Raw genomic sequence first — 27,115 nt, 5'->3', positions numbered from 1 at the left:
CGAATGTTGTAACTTTAGGATTTTGTACCTGTTTTAAATTTTAACCCACATTTGTGGAATCCATGAAGATAAATGTTGTGTCTGCGACATCTTCTTCACATGAACACACGGACCGAGTGTGATTAACTCGCTTCGCAACGATTGCTCTAGTACTGAACTTTACGTGACTGCGCATGAGCGGCAGGCGCAATACCAGCATAAAACTGTTACAGGCGCACACGCCACATTCAAACATTGAAAATCTGTTTTGTGTAAATATTATGTTATGATATGTATGTTATATACAGGGTGTTACAAAAAGGTACGGCCAGACTTTCAGGAAACATTCCTCACACACAAATAAAGAAAAGATGTTATGTGGACATGTGTCCGGAAACGCTTAATTTCCATGTTAGAGCTCATTTTAGTTTCGTCAGTATGTACATGATATCATACCTGTGCTGCTAGAACATGTGCCTTTACAAGTACGACACAACATGTGGTTCGTGCACGATGGAGCTCCTACACATTTCAGTCGAAGTGTTCGTACGCTTCTCAACAACAGATTCGGTGACCGATGGATTGGTAGAGGCGGACCAATTTCATGGCCTCCACGCTCTCCTGACCTCAACCCTCTTGACTTTCAATTATGGGGGCATTTGAAAGATCTTGTCTACGCAACCCCGGTACCAAATGTAGAGACTCTTCGTGCTCGTATTGTGGACGGCTGTGATACAATACGCCATTCTCCAGGGCTGCATCAGCGCATCAGGGATTCCATGCGACGGAGGATGGATGCTTGTATCCTCGCTAACGGAGGACATTTTGAACATTTCCTGCAACAAAGTGTTTGAAGTCACGCTGGTACGTTCTGTTGCTGTGCGTTTCCATTCCATGATTAATGTGATATGAAGAGAAGTTGTAACGCCGGAAATGCATATCCTCCTGTTTCCATCTATTGTACTGTAAATTTTTTCCTTATTTTGTTACCTGAATATATGACATTTCTGTGCCTTTATGTATTGTAATTGTTTTACTATTTGCATATATATATATATATATATATATATATATATATATATATTTATGCATTTATGTCGATCTATAATTGATTTGTTGTGTAAAGGTTATTTGATTTTATACGCTGGGTCTGGCCTAGGGAAAACTATACTATCGAACGAATACATCGATAGGTCGTGTGGAGAACGAAAGTGTTTAGGATCTTTGGTAGTGTTAACTCTGTCGCGTGGAGCGGGGGCAGAGGGGGAGTCTGGCTGGAGTAGTGCAGTGGAGCAGGTGTGTGGTGTGAAGCTCCCGCGAGTTGCCGCGCTTTCGGGGTTTGGCAGCATGTAATTGCAGTCGACTTGCGATGATAGTTTCTGACATGGTGTCGCGGACGGGAAGCATTAGCTGGCGCACATCAAGAGCCCGTTTCGTCTGGTGACCGTGTCGAGAAGAAGGCGCGCCAACATCCAGCTTCTGCAACAGCGACGGCCGACAATGAGTGACTGTCGCCACCTCCTCGATCGACGGCTTCAAACCTTCAATCAACCAACAAGGAAGACCAAAAGCACGTAAAGTTTCAGAACTGTATGGCAGACCTCAGCTTTTCAAATTGTTCCATTTGCCTCGCAAAATTACAGCAACTTAGCATGAACCTTTGTTGCTCATTGTCCCAATTGCATTGCCAAGCAGGGTCCCCTCCTTTTCCGAAATGAACCCGAGTGTCGTTGAAATTCAAACGCCAGCATTAAAATAATATAATTAGATTTCACTGCTTTAATTTCAAAGTTCAGTTAAAGTATTCATAGCTGGCTACAATATTTAGGTTACACGAGCACAAATTAAGAGTGCGAGTTTTGTTAGCATATTTTAGCTTACCTGTGACTGCAGCTCACCTTGGTACGTACTAAATTTTACTATTGTTAATTGTTCAGAATCATTTAATTCAAGTTCAAAGTTAAATCTCTTGTTTCTAAATTGCGTAGAGTCAAGTTGTTTTCGAAATGATTGTTGAGGTAGTCCAAGACTAACCGTATTTTACTGGATTTCGATGTGCTTCAGAAAGAAAGCTCACTATTAACTTCAGTCACTAAATTAACTTTCGATTTTCCGGTTTTATTAATTCTTTTGCTAAATTAAGTCAGAGTGTAGCGAAATTTATTACTTCTGACAAACTTTCAGTTTTCACACTACACGTGTCAACCTTCAGTTGCCACGCTTCTAGTGCTAATTATATGTGTAATAACCTTCCTTTTTCAGTTACTATAGTAATTGTCCTTAGGACTGGCGACCGTGATTTCCCCCAAATCTCAAATATCTAATTACCGCTAGTTAATTGTTAACGTAACGGCCGCACATTTACTTTCTTTATTAACTTTACCCCTTTTCAAAATTAATTTCCACCAGTTTCATTTGCATCTTTCCTTTCATTTAGATGTAACCCTTTCCTCCCTCTTTACCGACAGATTAACTTCGGTGACGACTGCTTTCCCAAATTTCCATTAGGTACACGCGGTTTAATTTTTCACTGTCATTAAGGTCGATAAGTGAGGGGGAGGTTACAAAGTAATAAAATGAGCTCTAACATGGGAAGTAAGCGTTTCCGGACACATGTCCACATAACATATTTTCCTTCTTTTTGTGTGAGGAATGTTTCCTGAAAGTTTGGCCGTACCTTTTTGTAACACCCTGTATATGATATCTGTGTGTATTTGTAGACTTATGCATGCAACGTGCTTTGGAGTGAATTTCTCGCCTGCAGGTGTGTCCTTTCACCTCGCAACTCAGGAGGCAGTTTAAAGGCGCATTTGCATGCTGAGCTTTCATTAGCAGAAAAAGTAATTATAAGTAATGAGATAAAGAAGTAATTTGAGCCATAGATACAGTCCACGGCTGTATAAATATTGTGTGCAGCCGCTGGAAACATTTGAAGATTATTGATCGTCATCTCATCAGCTGAATAAGAGACACCTTTTGTTTTCTAGGTCTTTTACAGATCCCACGCATTTTGCCACAATACCAATAATACTATATTATTTTATTAATACATTCACGAGTTGCAACCAAACGGCACTCGTAACTGCATAACGTCAGTTTCGTAATTTAAATTGTGTTTTTATTTCAGAATATCATGTTATTACTGACCTATATATGTTATTTTGTATCTTTGGTCGTTGTAAGGTGACTTGGCATGGCAACAGATTCCGTACTTCCAAGCAAAAAGTCGTCCAGCTCGATCCACCGTCGTCTTCATGTGCTGTATGATAACGAAATCCGATTTTAAACACAGAGAGAAGAAACACGGTTAAAGTAACGTGAACGGACCTTTATCAAAATAAAGCCATGCTCAAGCGCCGAGAGTTTGTATGAAACATATTTTACCAGTCCGTAAACTTAACTGATCTCTATTCGGTATTCGTTACTATAATTCATTGTATTGTCTCGATTCAGGAACAAACGAGCTAAGAAAAAACAATTAAAGTGAACAGCAATATTGGGTACTGCAATGTAATAAAATAAAAATTATTTGTGACTCTCTTTCTTTGCTGTCAGTGTAATGTAATAGAATGAATATGAGCCGTGACTTATATAAAAAAGAAACACACATTAATGCAACGGCTCGGCATAAAAGAGAAATAACTAATGTAGGAATATTATTAATACTGTAATATGTTGTTTAATTTAGCCCGCCGTGTATAAGCGCTCAGTAAACTAGCTCAGTTCTCAGGGTAGTTGCGTAATCGTCGATAGTTAACTGTCGTTTTGTTATTTACCCAACACTACAGATATTATTCCAGGTTCGTGACAAGTCGTGTGCTTATTGCACCAGAGAATATTTACCAAGTCTGTTAGATGTACACTACTGCAATACGTAACCTAATATCGTGGTTTGCCCGCCGGTGTGGCCGTGCGGTTAAAAGGTGCTTCAGTCTGGAACCGCGTGACCGCTACGGTCGCAGGTTCGAATCCTGCCTCGGGCATGGATGTGTGTGATGTCCTTAGGTTAGTTAGGTTTAAGTAGTTCTAAGTTCTAGGGGACTGATGACTCACAGCAGTTGAGTCCCATAGTGCTCAGAGCCATTTGAACCATTTTTAATATCGTGGTTTCGTCTCGATTCCCCAATACAAGACAACAAGAGTAGTATCTACAAATGAAATCCTATAATGGAACTGGAATCCTGTGACCAGACCTTTTCTGGCTGGGATGTTATCTCGTAATATAAAAAAAAATCTGTAAGTAAAATTGTTAAATTATTAGTAGCTGCCTCCGGCCTCGTGGGATCTGAAATAACCGACGGCACGTCTCGTAGATGAGCTGAAAGAAAATGTTAAAGATTTTTCTAAGATGGCGCCTAACAATGAAAATTCTTTGTTAAGGCCCATATCTACTTAAGAAAATCCAGGTATCAGACTACCAATTGATTGACCAAATATACAAGTTCTTTTGACGAAATAACCACTATATTTTTCTGGTTTTAAGTACAACTTACATTATCCGCTGTTAACAGCAAGATGAGATTTACACAAGAACGTCCTCTTAGGTCCGAATCCAAGCAGATAAGGTAAGTAAAAGACGAAGGAAAGATAGTTCATGCATATAAGTGCAAGAGTGCATGGAAAAACATGTCCATTGTAGTTCTATCTCTTCTTCTTTCGCCGCGAGGGATTAGCCGAGCGGTCTAAGGCGCTGCAGTCATGGGCTGAGCGGCTGGTCCCGGCGGAGGTTCGAGTCCTCCCTCGGGCATGGGTGTGTGTGTTTGTCCTTAGGATAATTTAGGTTAAGTAGTGTGTAAGCTTAGGGACTAATGACCTTAGCAGTTAAGTCCCATAAGATTTCACACACATTTGAACATTTTCTTCTTCTTTGGCGTACTTGTCGATTATTTATAAAATTTATCGTAATATTTAGTTAACATTTTTTTTAAACCCAAGTCCACCCAGGAGAAACAGTACAGTATGTCCACCTTAGAGCATTGTAACGTCTTTAACTGCGCTGTGGGCACTTTCAATGCATAGAACGAGAAACCAGCCCAAGTTTAAAATATTTTATATTTAATTCGAAGACTAGTTCGGGCTGAGACCCATTTTCAGATTAAAACTAGTCACCCAGTGGCAAATGAAATATTTGCAACTTGGATTGGTTTTTGTTCTGTTGATCAACGGAAGTCGCTGACACAAGTTACTCTAGCATCTTGGATGTTCGTACTTTCAATCCATTTAACCAGAGAAGGTAGTGATGATGGACGCTGGGGTCTGGAGCCTGACGTTCTAATTTATCCGAGCTGGGTTCCATTGGATTCAGTTAGGGACTCTGGGCAGGATAGTCCATTTGAGAACTGTTATTGTCCACAAACCATTGCCTCACAGATGACGCATTATGAAAAGGTGAATTGTCATGTTGATACAAACAATCATCATCTCAGAACCGTTCTTCTACCGTACATAGTACATAGTGATGTAAAATGTGTTCATATCCTTCCGCATATAACAATTTCTTAAGCGCGATAAGGGGACTACGTCTTAACCACAAAACCACCCGCGTACCGTAACATAACCGCCTCCGTATTTCGCTATTGGTATTATAAGCGGTGGCAAGTAACCTCCTCCAGGCACTCGTCAAATCCAGACCTTCACATCAGTTTGGCAAAGCGTATAGCGTGAGTCATCACTCACCCTTGTTCTTCATCATTATACACAGTAACCGTATTAGGTGGAGTGTTGATAGTATTTTGAAACTCACGATTCCTTGAGCTCCTTTCGTGCGATTTTTTACAACCGCCGTCCGCAATGTTTGACGTTCTCCACTCGTCAGTACATGAGATCTGCCTGGTCTTGGTTTAGCTAGGGTTGTTCCTTCGCGCACCCACTTCACCGTTACGTCATCAACAGCCGACTTGGGCAGCTTTATAACGGTTGAAATGTCGCTGATGAATTTATTACTCTGGTAACATCCAGTGACTAGCCCACTTTCTAAACCACTGAATTCTCCTGAGCGGCCAACTCTACTTCTCCACTGACAACACTTTCTTTTTTTTGGGGTGGGGGTGGGGCTAGTTTTTTTCCTTCCTCTTATGGAGGAAGACAGAATATTTGAGAGCTTGGTTGCTCTTATTTGCTGGTTTGCATCTTTAGTTTTGCGTCATTGATGCCTTGGGTATGGGATGGGGAACTCATGTCTTCCAATTGGCAATTTATTCGTAGGGGATTGTTGGGGACAGTTCCAGTACTCACCTTACAGCAATGGAAAAAAAGAAAAACCTCCAAAATTCCGCAAGAGCTGCTGGTGTCGCCACCTTACTTTTGTCTGCTTCTTTCTTACAAACGGCATTTGACTTATCATTTGTATTTGCCCCTCGCGTCAATTGTCATCAGGGCCCCAACAACTTCGTCTGTCTGCGTGATCTTGCTTCTTGTCTTCAAGCGATCATTGAAGCCGCTTGCAAACTTATAGTTCCGAAACTTGTGCCATCTGTGCGGCTCGATTGCCGACCATCTTCGGGAGGAGCTTTGGATCGTACGCCTGGGCCGTCTGCGTTGCCTGATGTCTGATCGCGTGGTCCTCCGTCTAGGAGGTTATCGTGACGTTGTGTGCCGCCTCTCTCTCGTCTCCACCTGCGGCCGCCGATCGTAGGCCTCCCGCAGCCGGAGGCAGGCGGCCCCCACCTCGGCATCGATAGGTCACGCTGAAACGGGACTCCGCTTCTCTAGGGCGGTGTCGGTGTTGGCACGCTGGTCGTTGTCTCTGCTGCTCGTTGTTGCGTCGTTGCCACCGCGGCAGCACAATACTTCCGGCCGCGTATTACAGTAAGGAGCGCTATCTCGTGACATCTAGTGCTCAGTTCCGCGTTACATAGTGGTGTCCGGATACTTTTGATCAGATAGTGTACTTCGGGCCGGTTGTTTTTCAAGTCAGTCTGCTTGATAGGATCATTTCCATTGTCAGCGTAGCCACTAGCTACAGTGCAGCCTTAAGTAAGGGTTTCAATCTTTAATATTCTGTTACTGCAACCTTGTTCATGACCATGCTGATATTTCTTATAACATCTGTAAGTAAGCTGTCCCTGTAGCTGACTACATAATTTGTTGTCAAGGAAGTGTAGTTATTCTGTGTTTTTATATTTTAAAACTTGCCAAGTTCCTTATACTTACAAAAAATTTGACTGTCTCAGAATTACATATATAGATTTTTTTAATTGCAGAATGCTCAGTTTGCGCCAAATAGGACGGTCATTCATAATTACAATATTTGTCTGGCTTAGAATTTAATGTTTAATGAATAATTCGGAAATTGTGAAATATATCGCACGCCATTGGCTGAGTTGCCCGACTTCACTTCTACCTTGTATCAGTGAGAATAAACTCTTCCCTCGTCAGCAATGTTCATGGGACAATGGTCCATTGATGTATGTTTGCTTATTAATATGTTAAAATGGATAGTAATAACCACGCATGGGAGCGCTTTCATAACCTATCCTCACGCTTAGATGAAACTATAATATGACATAAAATACTGCATACAATGAGAATTACCTTAAAAAGTACTAATAATTGTTCCCTGGTGGATGTGGCAAACTGACCATTAATAAAAACAGGAAATAAGCAGCCATTTTGAGAACAAGTAAATTTTAATTAACAGTTATATACATAATATTAAAAGTCCTGAAATAAAAATCTGAGTCGCAGTTTACAGATATTAAGAGAGATATTGACAAGAGGTCAGAATTATAAAATTGTTTTTCAAGTAATTGTGCCTGTTTTGATCAATTACCAAAAAAGATTGAAACAGCCATTCTGAGTTACATTAAAATAATGTCCTCAATAATTTCAGCAGGAGTGTGAACAACACACTTGTCTCAACGGTATTATCAACAGATGAGAAATCTTTTTCGAGGACAGTTACTGCTCTCTTGTGAAAATATAAAATGCATTCTGCAGTCAAAGACATCAATTTTCACAAGGCTTTTTAGAGAGGAGTTCGATATTTGCAAACCAAAATACAGAGCGATCAAAATAAAGGAAATTTATAAAACTGGATAGGCTCGATCCTTGTTAATGAACAGGAAAACTGTCCACCATAATAAATGGTCGAATATTTCGTGATTTCGAAGCAGCAATCCGCTGATGACACATCATGCGCACGCGCATCTTCCGCATTCTCTGTCCCGAGTACTTTGCTGTTTCACTAGGTTCGAGTGAGTGACAGGAGCAGACGTAATTAATGACCAGTTGCATGCAACACAGAACGCTACTCACGATAAAACAGCGTTTGTTCATTGTCGAGTTTCATACGAAGCACGGTTCGTGGAAAATTTGTGAGGAACTATTCCAGTTTTAGACTAAAAGTGTTCTACCAAAATCTCAGCAAAGTCTGCAGTACAAAACCGAGTCGGAAAATGGCCTCGAAGCGGTTACCATTTCCAGCATCTTCTGTAATATTCATTAAGTAAGGGGCAATCCGATGTCAGTCGTACTGTAAATATTTTCCAGATCAATTTTATTTTTCCCACACTGTATATACTGTACGAAGAAAAGTCACTGAACCTTTGAGCCTGGATATCAAAAATACACGCGAGTGAAAAGTAGTTCCGAAAAAGACTCGTAACGATCGGACATAGTTCTGTACGTGGAGGTACTCGAAACGTAGGTGAGGAAGGAACTCCATGGAATATGTATCAAAGGAACGAATGGTTTGTTGGGCAGAACGTCATACAGGAGCGGCTTCTGGGAAGAAAGACATTCTATCTAAGGAGTAAAGTGCAGTTTATGAACTTACAGGGTGACAATTATTGAACTATATGAAAAAAATGGAAATATGTTACAAACTACGGCGTGCGCCCACTACAGATATTCGGATTTAGGTTACGACATGTTCGGTATGCCTACAATAGTTGACGATGATGTGGCGCAGACGAATAGCGAAATTCTGTATGACTCGCTGAAATGTCGGAACATCGATGTTGTCGATGACCCCCTGAGTGGCTGTTTTCAGGTCAGATATGGTTTTGCGGTTATTGCTTGACACCTTGTCTTTAATATAGCCCCACAAAAAGGAGTCGCACGTGTTCAGATCCGGAGAATGTGGCGGCCAATAGAGGCCCATGCCATTCGACACTGTGTACCCCAGAGCGAGAATGCGGTTCCCAGAGTGCTCCACCAGGACATCGAACATTCTCCTGTTTCGATGGGGTCGAGCTCCGTTTTGCATGTCGAAATCAGGATTGCTTTGAATGATGGGGTGAAATCATCTTCCAAAATCTTCACGTATCGTTGGGTAATCACCGTGCCATCAAAGAATATCGCACCGATTATTCCGTGAGTGGACAATGCAGGCCTGCCGGAGTGGCCGAGCGGTTCCAGGCGCTTTAGTTTAGAACCTCGCAACCACTACGGTCGCACGTTCGAATCCTGCCTCGGGCATGGATGTGTGTGATGTCCTTAGGTTAGTTAGGTTTAAGTATTTCTACGTTCTAGGGGACTGATGACCTCAGAAGTTAAGTTCCATAGTGCTCAGAGACATTTGAACCATTTTTGACAATGCAGACCACACAGTCACCCGCTGAGGGTGAACAGACTTCTCGATAGTGAGATGCGGATTCTCTGTGCCCCAAATGCGCCAATTCTCTTTAATGACGAACACATCCAAAAGAAAGTGGGCTTCGTCGCTAAACCAAACCATGCAGCGCATACTAATTCCCATCATGCCCCGCGACCAACCGTGCTGTTGTAACGTCCTAACGCAAATTGTTCAGAAGTTATGGAGATTTTATTGAAAATAGTTCAATAATTGTCATTCTGTACTTTGGTGTTGGGAACTAGCATAGAATTTGGTTACAACCATTACGGATTTTCTTCATACGTTAGGCACATTCAGGACACGTATGCCGAACATGATGTCCACGACATTCGTTGTCATACTCTATCACGCTCCCATGACGACTGAACAACCTGAGACGAATCGTAGAGCTTTACTTTCAGTTCTTTTTCTGTCTCTTTCATTTATGTAAAGTGGTAAGGAGCCCGGATAGACGAACAGTGCTCACTAATGGGTTACCAGACCTCTTTCGTGCCAAATTAGGATTCTGGTATCAGTTCATTACACAAGTGTATACGATCGTTACAGTTACTCTCAGATATTTGAACATTGTGATTGAAACCAGTTGCTGATAGAAGAACGTGTGTTACCGAACCTTCGCTTCGTCACTCATAAACACGTCATCCATTTTACTGAGATTCGTAATGCCACGGCTGATATTCTCTTCAGATCTTGGCTTCGAGCTGAAGATATCGCCATTCAAAAGACGTTAAGTCCTAATCCTTCTTACACACTTACTATCCGTCTTGCTATCATATTAAAATTATTTGAACGTTCAGCAGCAAACTGACTTAGAAAACTGAACTACTAATTAGAAAAAGAAAAGACATTTACAGTCGATCAAAACTAGTAACAAGCCCAACGTGGTTTAAACATTTTGACCATGTTTAACACTTATAAAACGTTGGTTTTTAGTCAGAATGCGAAGTAGTCGAGCTAACGAACTGCCGAGTGAACTCGAACGGCGTTGCTGTGTTCTGTGCAAAATAATGAACGGCTAAACCGCTACTGTAGTACGGCGGCTATAGCAGGTCGGGAAATGGCTGCAGCTAGTCGCGGTCGCGAACGCTGACGAGGCTGTATGTTGCATGTGCAGATCCGCCTCGAAGCTCAAACAGAATGGGACGGATGTGGCGACAGCGGGACTTTTTCTGGGCTGATGGCCACCACAAGCCGGTACTCTTCCGACTTAAAAAAGTAGAGCTGTTGCCAACTACGTGAAAGGCGGAGAGACTGAGTCAGCCTGTTGAGACATGGTAACTGACCGTTTCCTTTTTCAGATAGAGGTTTCCTCTACTGGCACAGTCCCAACAGTGAGAATGACGGTTTACTATATCACTGTGCTTCCCACGAGGAAGAAGACGACCACTTTCTCAGTGTGTTAGGGACGGTGCATGAAACATCAAGAGGAAAAGAAACGAGGGATGGCTTACATAAATCGTTAAAGGTGATGAAATATAATAAAATAGCTGGAGATTATTTGATGTGCATTACAGCGGTAATCGTCTCATGCTATCGCATTTGTGACCTGTCTTTCCTGAGCCAAAACTTTTGTTACTCCATCTTTTCTTAATGCACTGCATACTTTTATCGGATTTAAAGTTTCTTTCTCTTTTGATTTTTGCAGTAACGGAAGATACGTTGCAATTGGCGACTTGCCACTGAGCAAATTGTATGTACATGTATTACAAATACTTTGCCTGATACATCTAATATGCTGATACGATGCCTGGAGGAAATAGCGAAATGAGTTCAAGGAAAAATGAAAGTTGGAAAAGAAGCATCAATTTGAATGTATTGGAAACTGAAAAGGAGAATATCTAGAATTACAGAAACAATTTGCAGCTATCGCAACAAACAACAAGAATATCAGATACGGGAATCCTCGGCTTATATTTGCTCTCAAATGTTAAAAAGTTGAGGTTTCTCTCGGAAACTCCGTTAATATTTTAAATTGCAACTGATTTTTTAAGTAACTCGAATCTAAATTGAATAAACTCACTAGTTTACTGAGACACTTTTGATTTGTCCGTTATAAAAGTATCCTGAACTGACCACATGACTGATTGCCCATTAATTTTTACTCGATTCTTGCTTTGTTTGCGGCTTCGTACGCCTCTCTGCTCATGGCGGTCCTTCGAAGGTTACAACCAATATTTTCAAGAAATTTCATTTACAATAATTATCCCTTATTACATTTTAATTTTTTATTTTAATAATTATATTTGCAGAAACATACACTTACATTTAAATACAGAAAGACTGAAACCTGTTGCCACATGTATAATGAAATTTTCAAAAAGACGATAAACAAATCTATAATGACTCTCTAAATGCTACGAATTAGTATTCTCTTAAACATGACGACAGTTGCTTGCAGCCGCTCTTAATTTATTTGGTTTGTCATTCGACGGAATACAGGGTGTCCGAGGAGGAATGATCAGCATTCAAGGACATGACAGGAACGATAATTCGATGCAAAAAAGGCAAATAAATACTGTCTCTAAAATGCTTACCTTAAAAGTCATGAGCACTACTTCATCTTCGATACTGTGGGATGAATCTCCTCTACTGCAAGCTCTTTGTTTTACACATTTTGGGATGAGTTAGTATGGAGCAAAAGAAGTACACATTTTCTAGTATTAAATTGCAAAGCTTAAGAGCTACCTTTACATGTTCGGTACAGGAGAAGTGTTTCACAATAGCAAAGATGAAGAAGAGTTCATAGCTCTGAAGGTATTCATTTTAGAGCCGGTGTTTACTGCACTGTTTTGCTTCGAATGGCCATTTCTGCCATATCCCTGAATATTGCCCATTCTTCCTGGGACGCCATTACATGTAATGTTATTTACTGATGAGTCAACACATTACGACTACCTGCTTAACGGCTTGTTTGTCTGTCTTTGGAATGAAATACATCACTGATTCTGCGTATCAGGGATCCAACAGTTTGTTGGTAGGTTTGTGGAGGTATGTGACATTAGATGTCTACACACAGGTCATGTATTTTGCGTAAATAAAGGGCCGCTCATTTGCGTGCGCCGTGATGGCGCCAAGTAGCGACCCAGATGGGTTCCATCGGATTTACATCAGACGTATTTGGTCGCCGAGACATCAATGTGAGTTCACTATGATGCTCCTCAAACCACTGTAGCACGGGTCTTGAACCGTGACATGGACAATTGTACTGCTGAAAGATGACATCGCTGTCGGGGAAGACCTCAAGCATGAAGGAATGCAGGCGGTTCGCAGCTGTCGGCGTGTCTTCGATTGCTACCACAGGTCCCATTCAAGTGTAGTAGAAAGTCTCCCATGACGTAATACTGCTCCTACCAGCCTGCGTCCGTGGTGCTCTGCACGTTCCGAGCCGCCGTTCACCTCGATGACGGCGTTCGTGGACACGACCATCGACCCAGTGTAGCAAAAATGTGATTTACCCGAAGAGCCGACGCTTTTCTACTGATCCGACGGTTGAATCCCGGTGGTGCCGAGCCCACTACAATCGTAATTGACGATGCCTTTGGGTCAACATGTGAACAGATAGGGGTGGTCTGCTGCGGAGCTCCATGTTCAACAATATACGAAGAACGGTGTGATTCGAAACACTTGTACGTGCACCAGCGTTGTGCCACAGATCACCATCTATCCCACTTTACAGAGCAGACAAGCCTCCAAACTTATAAATGGTGGGCTCCATGTGGTTCCCAAGTCGTGCAGCGACCTTAAACCATAAAATTACCAAATATGCAGCAACCAGTCGCAAAATCATGTTTTATTTATTCACATTTGCAAATCGATTTCAACTGATTAACAGCCATCATCGATGCTTTCAACCAAGTATACGCCCTGAGTAGTAATACTGTCTTAAGCAGAGGTTTGACCTGTAGTATTACTACTCAGGGCGTATATTTGGTTGAAAGTACCGATGACGGCTGTTAATCAGTTGAAATCGAATTGCAAAAAAGAATAAATAAAACATGATTTTGTGACTGGTTGCTGCATATTTGGTAATTTTAAGCCTCCAAACCTCATGTTCTGTGAAGAGTCGTGGACGTCCAACCATTTAGCGCCTAGTGGTAGTTTCACTGTCCTCCTACCGCTCCTTAGATGCTCACGACGGTAGAATGAGAACATTCGACCATCTTCGCTGTTTTCGAGATACCCACTTACAGGCTCTGTGTAATAATAATTTGCTAGTTGTCTAAGTAGTTTATCTCAATGGATTTCCCCATCTGCAGAGCATATCTTCGCTAGGGTGACCCCCGTCCGTGTCTGCTCCGTTTACATACTTTTTCTAAGGCATTACATGCCGGCAACGCCCCTAGGTGGCATCCAACATCGCGTTGAGCAGTGGTCATAAATGTTTGGGCTGATCAACGTATGAACATAATGGAGAATGTGTAGAATGCCTGGTGAGATGTAAGAAAGGAGCTCATAAAAATTAAATATGTGTTTGTGAAACAAAATACCGGACTCCAAAATCCAAGAATGAAAATAACAATGAAAACAGCAAAATCACTGCCAAGAACTAAAGATGCAGGAATAAATGTTGTAATTAACAATGAGTATTAGCATTTATTTTACAAATGTCAATAATAGATAAGGAAGGGAAAAGTGTTGGTCATGGTCTGTCAGCAAGTAACATTCCAGGATTCAGTGGAATGGTTTGGCGAGATCACGAAACTGAAATCGTGATGGGTGGATCATTTGTTTTGTAAACAGTTTCCGTACATAACAGTTAGTTTTAATAACTTCAAATCATAATAACACAATCAAGTAGATTAGATTCTTGTAACTGAAAACAATAAAAATGTAGATGTTCTACAATAATTAGCACCATACACAATTAACATATTTGTGCTTTTCATTTTAATTACATCGAATTTCTACCGAGCTATGACTGAACATTAATTAAAAGACTTAAGGTACTAATACATTCATATCAGCGGTTTGTATTTCCATTGTAACATTTCTATAAGAGAAAGAAAGGAAATGCCTCTCATTCATTGTTATTCACTTTAGTAATAATCTAGAACCCCACTGAAAATATACACGCAGGAAACAAACAAAAAAAATCCAAATAGATCGGAAATTGATGGATGTCACGTACATCTATAGAAGAGCAAGTTAAAACAGTTTCAGAAAACTGGACTATTTTTTCAAGAGAGAGAAGACACAGCTTTACAAACTGAGCAAGTCACTGCTTTACAAACTGAGCAAGTCAGTAATTCATTGGTCCACCCTCTGGCTCTTCTGTAAGCAGTTACTCGGCTTGCAATTGATTAATAGACTTGTTGGATGTTGTCCTCAAGTATATAGTGAAGAATTCTGTCCAACTGACGTGTTAGATAGCCAAAATCTCAAGGAGGTTGGAGGGGCCTGTCCATAATGGTCCAGAAATTTTCAGTTGAGGGGGAGATCCGGCGATGTTAGGGCTTGGCGAGCACGAAAACAAGTAGTAGAAACTGTCGTCGTGTGAGGGCGGGCATTATCTTGCCGAAATGTAAGCACAGGATTGGTGCATAAAATATCGTCGACGTACCGCTGTGCTTTAAGGTTGCCTTGGATGAGAACCAAAGGCGTCCTCCTATGAAAAAGAAGCGGCACGCCAGCCATCACTCCTAGTTGTCGGTCCGTATGGCGGGCGACAGTCGGGTTGGTCCTCGACTGTCTTGGGAGTCTCAAGACACGTCTTCGCTGATCAGTTCGAAGCGGGACTCATCCCGGAAGAGAATTCTACTCGAGTCAATGAGATTCCAGACCAAAGATGTGCCTAGAGACGCCTCAGACAACGGATGGATACCAACCTGACTGTCTCTCGCCATGCGTCCCGGCAACGGGTCTGGGGTGCCATTTCTGTTCTTGGCAGGATCCATTTAGTTGTCATCCACGGCACACTTACAGCACAGCGGTGCGTAGACGACATTCCGCGCCCCGTTTTGTTGCCCTTCATGGTAAGCCATCCTGGGCTTGCTTCACAGGAAGATCATGAGAGCCTGCAGATGGTGAGAGTTTCTACTGCTTGTCTTCCTACTTGCCAGACCCTACTTCGGTCAGCAAGGTTGCCGGATCTCTCCCCATTTGAGAACGTTTGGAGCATTATGGGCAGGGTCCTCCAGACAGCTAGGGATTTTGATGATGTAACGCGGAGATTGGACAGAATTTGGCACTATATCCCTCACTAGGACATCCAAAAAATCTGTCAATCAGTGCAAGCCGAATAAATGATTGCATATTGGGCCAGAGATGAAGCAACTACGTCTTTGCTATCTGCCGCCATGGTACGTGAAGCATATCGTCCACACTTCGCAGAAGCAAAGCTATCAATGCCCTCGCTATTTTCCACACACTTGTGCTGTCCACCGTGAGATGAGAGAGATTTTTAGAAAGTTAAGTTCTCAAAATGCTTTTATATAATGGGGATCTCTTCACTGTGTCGCGTCTGTGTCACCCAGTATGGCTTCAGACAAACGCCATCTCGATAGAGGTGAAATTTATTTTTGCTTTCCGGGTCGCCACCTAGCCCTGTTAAAGCCATCCAGCTCCTTGCACTCGGTCCCGGCCATATTTACGTTAAAAGATATAATGTATTGTTCTAGCCTTATCCCTTTCCGCGCTGAAGCTCGCGTTTCTCTTGTTAAGTAGGATTTTCCAATGCCATTAGCCACCTGCTCAGTTCATCTCTAAAATCATCTCACTTTAAGTTACTTATGCCTGTCCCTGTCCTTATATAGGTAGATATTGTTCTGTTAGTTTTTGGTACGTGAGAATACTGCAATTGCTTTTTGTTGATTTAATATAATTATTATTTTCTGAGGATGTCATACTGTATCATACTGTCGTTATGGATCAAGCTCATGTAAGATCCATAATATCCGGACGCCTTACAAATGGAACATTCTTCATCACGATCAAAGACAAGACTTTCTTATTATTATTGATAAATATGAAAGTTGTGTATGAATCACAGAAACTTGTTTTAACCAAATTCAGCGAAGTATTGAAGCGACATTTGATATATTTTTGTTTTGCAGTTTTCTCAGTTTTACCTTTCTGTTGAGGAAATAACGTTTTCTAGTGCTATATGGTACATCTCTATTGCTTTATTTATTTTTACTAGAGCATCACTTGATACAAATTGCACACAGATGAAGTACATTTAAAAATTTAAGTAAATCTAGTTTTGCAATCCACCTAGCACAAATTTATCATTCAGTTACAAACATCAAAACAAATCTCCATATCCTACACATTGCAGACAAAGGAATAAAAACTGGCCTCCTGGAACACTTTGAGATTTTTCGCTCATAACAATAAAGCACTCTGGAGCATCTTAAATGACCGTAGTGGTCGCACGGTTCCAGACTGTCGTGCCTAGAACCGCTCGGCCACTCTGGTCAGCTGGAATTAACATCTGAGGTCATCAGTCCCCTAGAACTTAGAACTATTTAAACCTAACTAACATAAGGACATCACACACATCCATGCCCGGGGCAGGATTCGAACCTGCGACCGTAGCAGTCGCGCGGTTCCGGACTGAAGCGCCTAGAACCGCTCGGCCACCGCGGCTGGCCAACTCGTTATTGACTTGCTTACTTTGTGAAGCTATTTCTCTTTAATAAATCATCCAGTTTTTTCTGAAATCGAGATTTGTTAGCCTGTACATGTACACCATATTTACCGATTTTCGTCCCATTCGGATAGTTCCTTCGTGATGCGGCGTTTTTTCTGTCCTAGAGTGTGCAGTACAGGGTGTTGCACACACCATTGACGGTAGTTAAGGATATGTTCGCAATGTGAAGTTGGTTCGCTGAATAGGTACTTCTGTACTTTTAAACGAGCTCGCGTTATCAGTAGCAAATCTCATAAGGGAATATATGTCCTGCAGTGACAGAATAACAATACGAAGGTAGCTGTACGGAGCCCGGCACAAGCCTAGAGAATTAACACCTCCCTTATGATGGAAACAATGTTGCTGCCTTAACCGAGTTCTCACGTGCGAGTTCAACTCGGCAGTCTGTAATTAACTCACTGTGTGGTGAGAATTTCGCCGGACATCGCGGCTGCAAGGTGGGGCGTGGAATGCATGTTGCACTCCGTAATTAGTGCGCGTTGTGTCAGACACCCTCCTGAGAGACGACGACTGTGCAATCTGGATGTGTTGTGGAGGGGGGGGGAGGGAGTGTGGGTGTTGGCCGCGGCTTTACTCACGTCAGCCCGTGGGCGCCCGCCGGTCCTTCCGGCGGAAATGTGGAGCCCGGCGGAAAAATAAACCGTCCGGGCGCCGACACAAAGGACCTCCAGCGGACCCCACCCCGCCGCTCGCCGTCAGCTTTTATAAGGCCGCGGCCGGCTGCCGGCCTCCTGAAAGCAAAGACGCAAAACGGGCCGCGCCGCGTCTGAATTAACGTATTTACGCAGCGCAGGCCCGCTGCCCCGCGGCCACACTGCCGCGCCGCCGCTCGACTGCGGGCGCTCTTTGTGGGATAACCTCTGCTCTCCGCTTCGCGCTGCACTCGCGATCTCTCTGTCTTTTGTTTGCTGTCTTTTCCGCTGAGCAAAAAGCGGCAGCGAATTAATCCTTTCATCTCGCTCCAGTTAATTACTCGAGGCAGATATGAACCGACGAGGACAGCCGCAAAAAATAATTTGAAATGATGACATTATTAACATCACTCTGGGAACTGAATAACTTTCGCTTTACCTTGCAGTTAGAAGGAATTGACAGTCGAAAACTAACGCACTGGAACGTTAATTAACTATTTTTGTTAACTTACTCGTGGTCCCTCAAGTAGTTTTTCCAAACAGATAAGGGCGAGCATTTATATTACACTTCTGTACGTCTGCCGCTATATAAATACTCTGCAAGCCACTATACGGTGCGTAGCGTCCCGCTACAAGTATCCCGCTACAAATAGAGTTGCGCACTGCCAAAACTGCAGTTACGTAGTTTTGGTACACTGCATAAACAAAGTAGCAAATGGTAGGATTATTGGTAGTATTGGTAGAAATGATAGTGAAAGAGACATAAATGAACGTGTAAGAGAGGGGAGGAGGAGGAGATTAGTGTTTAACATCCCATCGACAACGAGGTCATTAGAGACGGAGGACAAGCTCGGATTAGAGGAGGATGGGGAAGGAAATCGGTCGTGCCATTTCAAAGGAACCATCCCGGTATTTGCCTGAAACGGTTTAGGGAAATCACAGAAAACCTAAATCATGGTCTGGAAACGGATTTGAACCGTCGTCCTCCTGAATGTGAGACCAGTGTGCTAACCACTGCACCACCTCGCTCGGTGTAAGAGAGAAAATGGGAGCCGATGACTCCTCTTTGTTTTGGTGTATATTTTGCACGTAATTAGAACTGCACGTCATTTAGTGTTACTCCATTGTTTATTTTATTTACTTACAGAATGCAAACTGCATTTTATTCATAACAAAAATTAGTTGAATGCAGTTCTCATGTGCTTTTATTTAATCAAAGAAATTAATTTCGTTGCAAGTACAGTTTACATGTGAAAACACACACACACACACACACACACACACACACACACACACACATATATATATATATATATATATATATATATATATATATATATATATATATGTGTGTGTGTGTGTTTTCACATGTAAACTGTACTTGCATCAAAATTAATTTCTTTGATTAATTAAAAGCACATGAGATCTGCAATCAACTAATTTTGTTATGAATAAAATGCAGTTTGCATTCTGGAAGGATATAAAATAAACAATGTAGTAACACTAAATGATGTGTAGTTCTAATCAGGTGCAATATATATATATATATATATATATATATATATATATATATATATATATATATGTGTGTGTGTGTGTGTGTGTGTGTGTGTGTGTGTACTGCGCACTATCGTTATTTCGTACTCAATCTGTAAGCGTTCGCTGTTCTTTGTGTCTGCACATCCAGTGTACGAACATGTGCAAACTTAGCTTACTACTTAGCGTGCAAATGAACTAAATATGAGAACTGTCTTTCAAGCCCAGGGTGTTAAACAGACATTCTATATGAGTATGAACTTCGCTCTGTGAGGCAGCTAATATTAAGTGCAATTAGAAATGCTGCTGTCATATGGCTAGAATGCATAAATTAATAAAAGCGAAAGTTTGGGATCTCTTCTAGAATGACAAAACAACTATTCCCTTTTTCATTCTACATATAATTTATCACTGTGCTTTCAGGGGTCAAGTGATACACAACAGTCATGTTCAATTACTTCCATCACTCAATAACAAAATATTTAACTCTTGGACATTGAATTGGCGATTATTAAATTCGTTATCTCTACATATGAAAGTTATTATCATAGGCAAGAATGATCAAAAATTTTCAACAGCTAACTTACGTCTACGATGGTGTAGCTGGTCAATGCATTGAGTTGGTGGAGAATAAGTTTACCTTTTAAACCAATGAAGAACTCTCACGCAATTAATGTGAGGGTAGGTTAGTATCCTAGCTTTTGATACTCAATGGTCAAAGCGTACACAAGTTGGAGTGAGCAAAATCTCGACTCAATATTTACTGTGGCCTTAATGAGCGATGGTACTTTACCAAGCTGGATTTGCAACGGCGTTATCTCCGTGCTGGATCTGAAACGCTAATTCCCTACTCTGGCCCCTTCTCCCCGGCACCACCCTGCTTAATATTTCATTATTATAAATAAAAAGTAATGCTGTGATGTTTACTGTTTATTTCCTAAGTGTTGATCAATGTTAGTTGAACAAAAGATAAATGAAACGTCAACCGAAATTTTAGTGTTAAAGTTGTACAGACTCACTGTGTAATAGATTTTATAAATACACATGTCAACTTTGCCCCATACCTGCATGTTATTTTTGCAATAGCGAAATAGATACATACTGTACTTGCTGTCGCCAATGTGTATTAGAAGAGGAGAAAAAAGAGACTGTCTGTCCTAATACAAACTCTTTGAGATAATTTTAGTTATACTCCTTGGTTTATTTGCGTTTTGTAAAGCATATGGAAAGTGTTGCCTGTGGCTGAGTGTGTGAAGTGCAGTAAAATTAACGTCACTGTGGAACATTCATTATGTTTTCCAGAATACTGTGTCCGCCAAGAACCAACCAACGGATACTAATAACTGTAAGTAACGCAACAACACCGATCCCATAATGTGAATAATTCTCCCTGCACTCAGCGCTTGCATGTTACATTTACACATTTTGCCACAGCTACGTGACTTCCACGCTGCTGCATACAGTCAATAAATATGTACCATCTGATGATGAATCGCCGGCCGAAGCGGCCGTGCAGTTAAAGGCGCTGCAGTTTGGAACCGCAAGACCGCTACGGTCGCAGGTTCGAATCCTGCCTCGGGCATGGATGTTTGTGATGTCCTTAGGTTAGTTAGGTTTAACTAGTTCTAAGTTCTAGGGGACTAATGACCTCAGCAGTTGAGTCCCACAGTGCTCAGAGCCATTTTTTTTTATGATGAATCGCTAGGCGGTTCCTAACCGGAAATTGGATAATAAAAACTGAAGAACAAAACAAAAGGGGACTGACTGCAGTAATTTCAAGAAACCTTTATTGACAATTTAAGTTGTGTTATAAAAACTGTTTATTCATAAGTTATAGACAGAAGCATAACTACTCGTATGCAGAACAAAAATGTTCAGTAGGTTATCCAGCCATTTATACAACCTCGTTCAGTTTCTACACGGTTTACCACTGGCGGTTTTTAGGGGAATCTACACTATTGGCCACTAAAATTGCTACACCACGAAGATGACGCGCTACAGACGCGAAATTTAACCAACAGGAAGAAGATGCTGCGATATGCAAATGATTAGCTTTTCAGAGCATTCACACAAGGTTGGCGCCGGTGGTGACACCTACAAAGTGCTGACATGAGGAAAGTTTCCAACCGATGTCTCATACACAAACAGCAGCAGACAGGCGTTGCGTGGTGAAACGTTGTTGTGATGCCTCGTGTAAGGAGGAGAAATGCGTAACATCACGTTTCCGACTTTGATAAAGGTCGGATTGTAGCCTATCGCGATTGCGGTTTATCGTATCGCGACATTGCTGCTCGCGTTGGTCGAGATCTAATGACTGTTAGCAGAATATGGAATCGGTGGGTTCAGGAGGGTAATACGGAACGCCGTGCTGGATCCCAACTGCCTCGCATCACTAGCAGTCGAGATGACAGGCATCTTATCGGCATGGCTGTAACGAATCGTGCAGCCACGTCTCGATCCCTGAGTCAACGGATGGGGACGTTTGCAAGACAACAATCATCTGCACGAACATTTCGACGACGTGTGCACCAGTATGTACTATGCTCGGAGACCATGGCTGCAGTTACCCTTGACGCTGCATCACAGACAGGAGCGCCTGCGATGGTGTACTCAACGACGAACCTGGGTGCACGAATGGCAAAACGTCATTTTTTCGGATGAATCCAGGTTCTGTTTACGGCATCATGATCGTCGCATTCGTGTTTTGCGACATCGCGGTGAACGCACATTGGAAGCGTGTATTCGTCATCGCCATACTGGCGTATCGCCCGGCCTGATGGTATGGGATACCCTTGGTTATACGTCTCGGTCACCTCTTGTTCGCAATGACGGCACTTTGAACAGTGGACGTTACATTTCAGATGTGTTGCGACCCGTGGCTCTATCCTTCATTCAATCACTGCGAAACCCTACATTTCAGCAGGATAATGCACGACCGCATGTTGCAGGTCCTGTACGGGCCTTTCTGGATACAGAAAATGTTCGACTGCTGCCCCGGCCAGCACCTTCTCCAGTTCTCTCACCAATTGAAAACGTCTGGTCAATGGTGGCCGAGCAACTGGCTCGTCACAATACGCCAGTCACTACTCTTGATGAATTGTGGTATCGTGTTGAAGCTGCATGGGCAGCTGTACCTGTACACGCCATCCAAGCTCTGTTTGACTCAATGCCCAGGCGTATCAAGGCCGTTATTGCGGCCAGAGGTGCTTGTTCTGGGTACTGATTTCTCAGGATCTATGCACTCAAATTACGTGAAAGTGTAAATCACATATCAGTTCTAGTATAATATATTTGGTCAATGAATACCCGTTTATCTCCTGCGTTTCTTCTTGGTGTAGCAATTTTAATGGCCAGTAGTGTAGTAAGACACTTATCGTGTACCTAAAGAAAGGGATCGTTATGAAGTAACACCTGACAGGTACGCAATACAGGTAATGCGGATACGACATCAATTAATCAAAGCTACCAGGGAAACTACCATAGTCTACGCTTATATATCGTAGTCTACGGTAGCATATGTTAGTTTTACAACTCCAACTACGAGTCATTTCACTCGCTATTGGAGCGAGGGAAAAACGATTATCTCTGTGCTTCCGTGGGATCCTTAATTACTCTTATCTTCTGTTCGCAGTCATTACGCGACATGTAAACTGCCCCACGAAAAAAAAGTCAAACACAGAGAAGAGGAGGTGGAAACGAAATGAAACTTCTCAGATTAAGAGAGTATGTGATGTTACTGAAGTGATTACAAAATCGAATCAAATTTAAAGAGAGCTTGTGAGTATGAGTCCACCTACCAGTACGGTATTCCACCCACTTTGACCCAGATGCGTGCTCTGATTTGCTTGGGAAGCGAGTCGGAGTACAGTTGTATGCTCTCCTGAGGCAAGCTGTCCCCTAGCTGCTGTAACTCGTCCTTGTTAAGCTAGACACTAGCACTGGAACCGGGTGGACGTCCGAGGTGGTCCTCCATATGTTCTCTCGGGGACAGGTCTGGAGATCTTGCTGACTATGGGGAGTAGTTATCTCAACATCACACAGACAGTTCATAGAGATACGTGCCATGCGTGCACGGGAATTGCCCTGTTGAAGGATGGCACCACAATGCTGTCGCACTGTCGCATGAGAAGTGACACACGAGGGGGCAGGGTGAGCCAGTGTCACACCAGAAAGCTCCACAATCTAAATGTTGCACGGTTCGACCAGCCAGCCAAATGGAGATTCATATTGGGGCCCCTTTGAAACTATGCCAGGTGCTGATAAGGTGTCTAACACCAGTACGCGGAATATCCCTGTCCTACAGAGAGGCCACCACATCTGATGCTGTTCACGCCCCTTATGCCGCCTACCAGGTCTGGCAACACTAATGCACGCTAGTGGACGCTCTGTCACAGAGAAATACATTGTTATTATTTACCTAACCGCCGATGTTGTGTACACGTATAAAGTTACACTGGCATACGTCAATGTCTTGTGGGTGCTTCGCTATTTTCATCGGGCAGTGTATGTTGATGACAGTAGGGCCTTTCTGCGGTCTTTTGGAAGTGCCGGTTCTCTAAACTTTCTCATTAGCGTTTCGCGAAAAGAACGTCTTTTACTCTTCATTTATTCCCAATTGAGTTCTAGAAACTTTTCTGAACACTCACTTGTTGATCGAAACTATGGCAAATCTAGCATTATACCTCTGAATGGCTTCTTCGTCATCATTTAACACGACCTGCTGGGGACCCGAAACATTCGCGCAGTACTCATGGGCGGGTCGTATAAATTCTGTACGCTGTCTCCTTTATACAGTGTGTTACAAAAAGGTACGGCCAAACTTTCAGGAAACATTCCTCACACACAAATAAAGAAAAGATGTTCCGTGGACATGTGTCCGGAAACGCTTAATTTCAATGTTAGAGCTCATTTTAGTTTCGTCAATATGTTCTTCCACCTACGCTCAATGGAGCACGTTATCATGATTTCATACGTGATTACGTGATACTCTACCTGTGCTGCTAGAACATGTGCCTTTACAAGTACGACACAACATGTGGTTCATGCACGATAGAGCTCCTGCACATTTCAGTCGAAGTGTTCGTACGCTTCTCGACAACAGATTCGGTGTCCGATGGATTGGTAGAGGCGGACCAATTCCATGGCCTCCACGCTCTCCTGACCTCAACCCTCTTGACTTTCATTTACGAGGCCATTTGAAAGCTCTTGTCTACGCAACCCCGGTACCAAACGTAGAGACTCCTCGTGCTCGTATTGTGGACGGCTGTGATACAATACACCATTCTCCAGAGCTGCAACAGCGCATCAGGAATTCCATGCGACGGAGGGTGGATGCATGTATCCTCGCTAACGGAGGACATTTTGAACATTTCCTGTAACAAAGTGTTTGAAGTCACGCTGGTACGTTCTGTTGCTGTGTGTTTCCATTCCATGATTAATGTGATTTGACTAGAAGTAATAAAATGAGCACTAACATGGAAATTGAGCGTTTCCGGACAAACGTTCACATAACATATTTTCTTTCTTTGAGTGTGAGGAATGTTTCCTGAAATTTTGGCCGTACCTTTTTGTAACACCCTGTAGATGAACTACCTTTTCGTAGCACTCTCCCAATAAACCGACGATTCACCTCTCGCACAACCGACATCAACAGCTCCTTCCATTTCATATTCTTCTGCAACCTTATGCCGAGATACTTAATCGATGTAACACTATCCAATAGTACACCACAAACATTGTATTCGATCATTATAGTACTGTTTTTCCTTCTCATTTCATTAACTTACATTTTTCGACGTTCAGAGCAATCTGCCCTTCTTTATGTCGAAATGAAATTATATCGAATTCATGCTATATCCTCCAACAATCGCTCGAAGAAGACACTACAGCGTCATTATCAAACAAAAGCAGGTTGCTGCTGATCCTGTCCGTCAGATCATTTATGCACATAGTGAAAAAGAGCGGTCCTGTCACGCTTGCCCTGGAGCACTTCTGACGATACCTTTGTCTCCGATGAACACTGCCGTCGACGACAACGAACTGAGTTCTGTTACTTTAAAGCCTTACAGCTGCTCACATATCTTCTTCACATACTGTTTTAGGTTGATTGCCTTTCATGGTACTCCTTCTCTTGTGTGGCTTTCCTACATTTCTTCTTCCAGTGCAAGACTCTTTCTCCATCCACATGGTCTGTATGCTCCTTCAATTTCCCATACATTCTTTTAATTTTTATTTTAGGCTACGTATTCCTATATTTTTTCATAACATTTCTTTTACAGCTTCTTCTTAGAAACCTCGTTTCTTGAGCCTTTGGCCTACTTTCTTGATATTTCGTTGTTCCTTGTGCTTCACATCCATGTGTAAGGGTTGACGCTGTTATTGTTTTGTTAAACTTCAGATCGGTTTCTATCCAGGCTTTATTCCACAAATTTATTATAATCGTTTCACATAAGAAAGTACATCTATTTAATTTTTGCTTCACATCATTATTGTATTCATTTGTCTTGCTGCATACTACATATTTAAAATGTTTAACTTTCTCTCAAATATCTGAGAATCTATTGCGTATGCTTCGTAGACAGTCTGCAGTGTGGCTCAATCTCAACCCGTTTGGAACGTTAGAGGTAGAGCTATGACGGTAGCCTTGTCGCTGGCTTGAATTTTCGTCTGCTGAAGATGAACCTAGTAATTTAGATCTCAGATACTAACAACGTAGAGGCCAATCATAACCTTTTAGTACTAACAACGTAGAGGCAAATCATAACCACATTTTAGTACTGCATCATATGTCATATTCTTGATACGTAATCTAACATTAAGTTACAGCTTTGTGTAGTAATTACTAAAACGGATGTTGAGAATTGAACTGAGGAATGTTTCCTCCCCATTGTGAGGTCGAAAGAAATCGTGTTACAAGTTGTCATTACATCCTGCTTATTGTTCAGCATAAGCGATGTAGCTCTCTTATGAATATGCGTTAGTGGTACACAGTATGAACGGTTTATTCTGATAAATGTGATAGGAATTGCACAATGCATCTGTAAATATGTTTAAGAGAAACGTTGATTAATTCAGTAATCAGTCTGAGCTTGAAGGGAAGATTGCAGTGCATGGTGTGTCTTAGAACAATATTCGTGTTACTTTATGGCAGCTTTTGGTGATCTCTGTTGATATAAACGAAGCAGGAATGACTCAGACGTAATACAGCTGCTGGTGCGACTGAAGCAGCATATAGGCTACGTGGATTTCTACATCTGCTTAGATATCTACTTATAAGGGTTCTGTCCTCCCCGATAGCTGAGTGGTCAGCGCGGCGGTCTGTCACGCCAAGGGGCCCGGATTCGATTCCCGGCTGGATCGGAGATTTTCTCCGATCAGGGACTGGGTGTTGTGTTGTCCTCATTATCATTTCATCATCATCAGTGGAAGGCAACTGGAATCACTTCCCTAGACGCTGGTGCCATGGACCTCTCTGACGAGGCTTTCCGCATGACAAGACCTGCCGTAAGGCAGAACACAAAGTTAAAGTTTATAAGGATTCTGGTATTACTCGTGCCAGGCTTTGATTGAACCTTTTTTTTTTTCCATCAGTCTACTGACTGGTTTGATGCGGCCCGCCACGAATTCCTTTCCTGTGCTAACCTCATCATCTCAGAGTAGCACTTGCAACCTACATCCTCAATTATTTGCTTGACGTATTCCAATCTCTGTCTTCCTCTACAGTTTTTGCCCTCTACAGCT

The sequence above is a fragment of the Schistocerca piceifrons genome, chromosome 2 (assembly GCF_021461385.2).
Source record: "Schistocerca piceifrons isolate TAMUIC-IGC-003096 chromosome 2, iqSchPice1.1, whole genome shotgun sequence".
Classification (NCBI taxonomy): Eukaryota; Metazoa; Arthropoda; class Insecta; order Orthoptera; family Acrididae; genus Schistocerca; species Schistocerca piceifrons.
The sequence above is the reverse complement of the archived record's forward strand: the minus strand, read 5'-3'. Positions refer to the sequence as shown.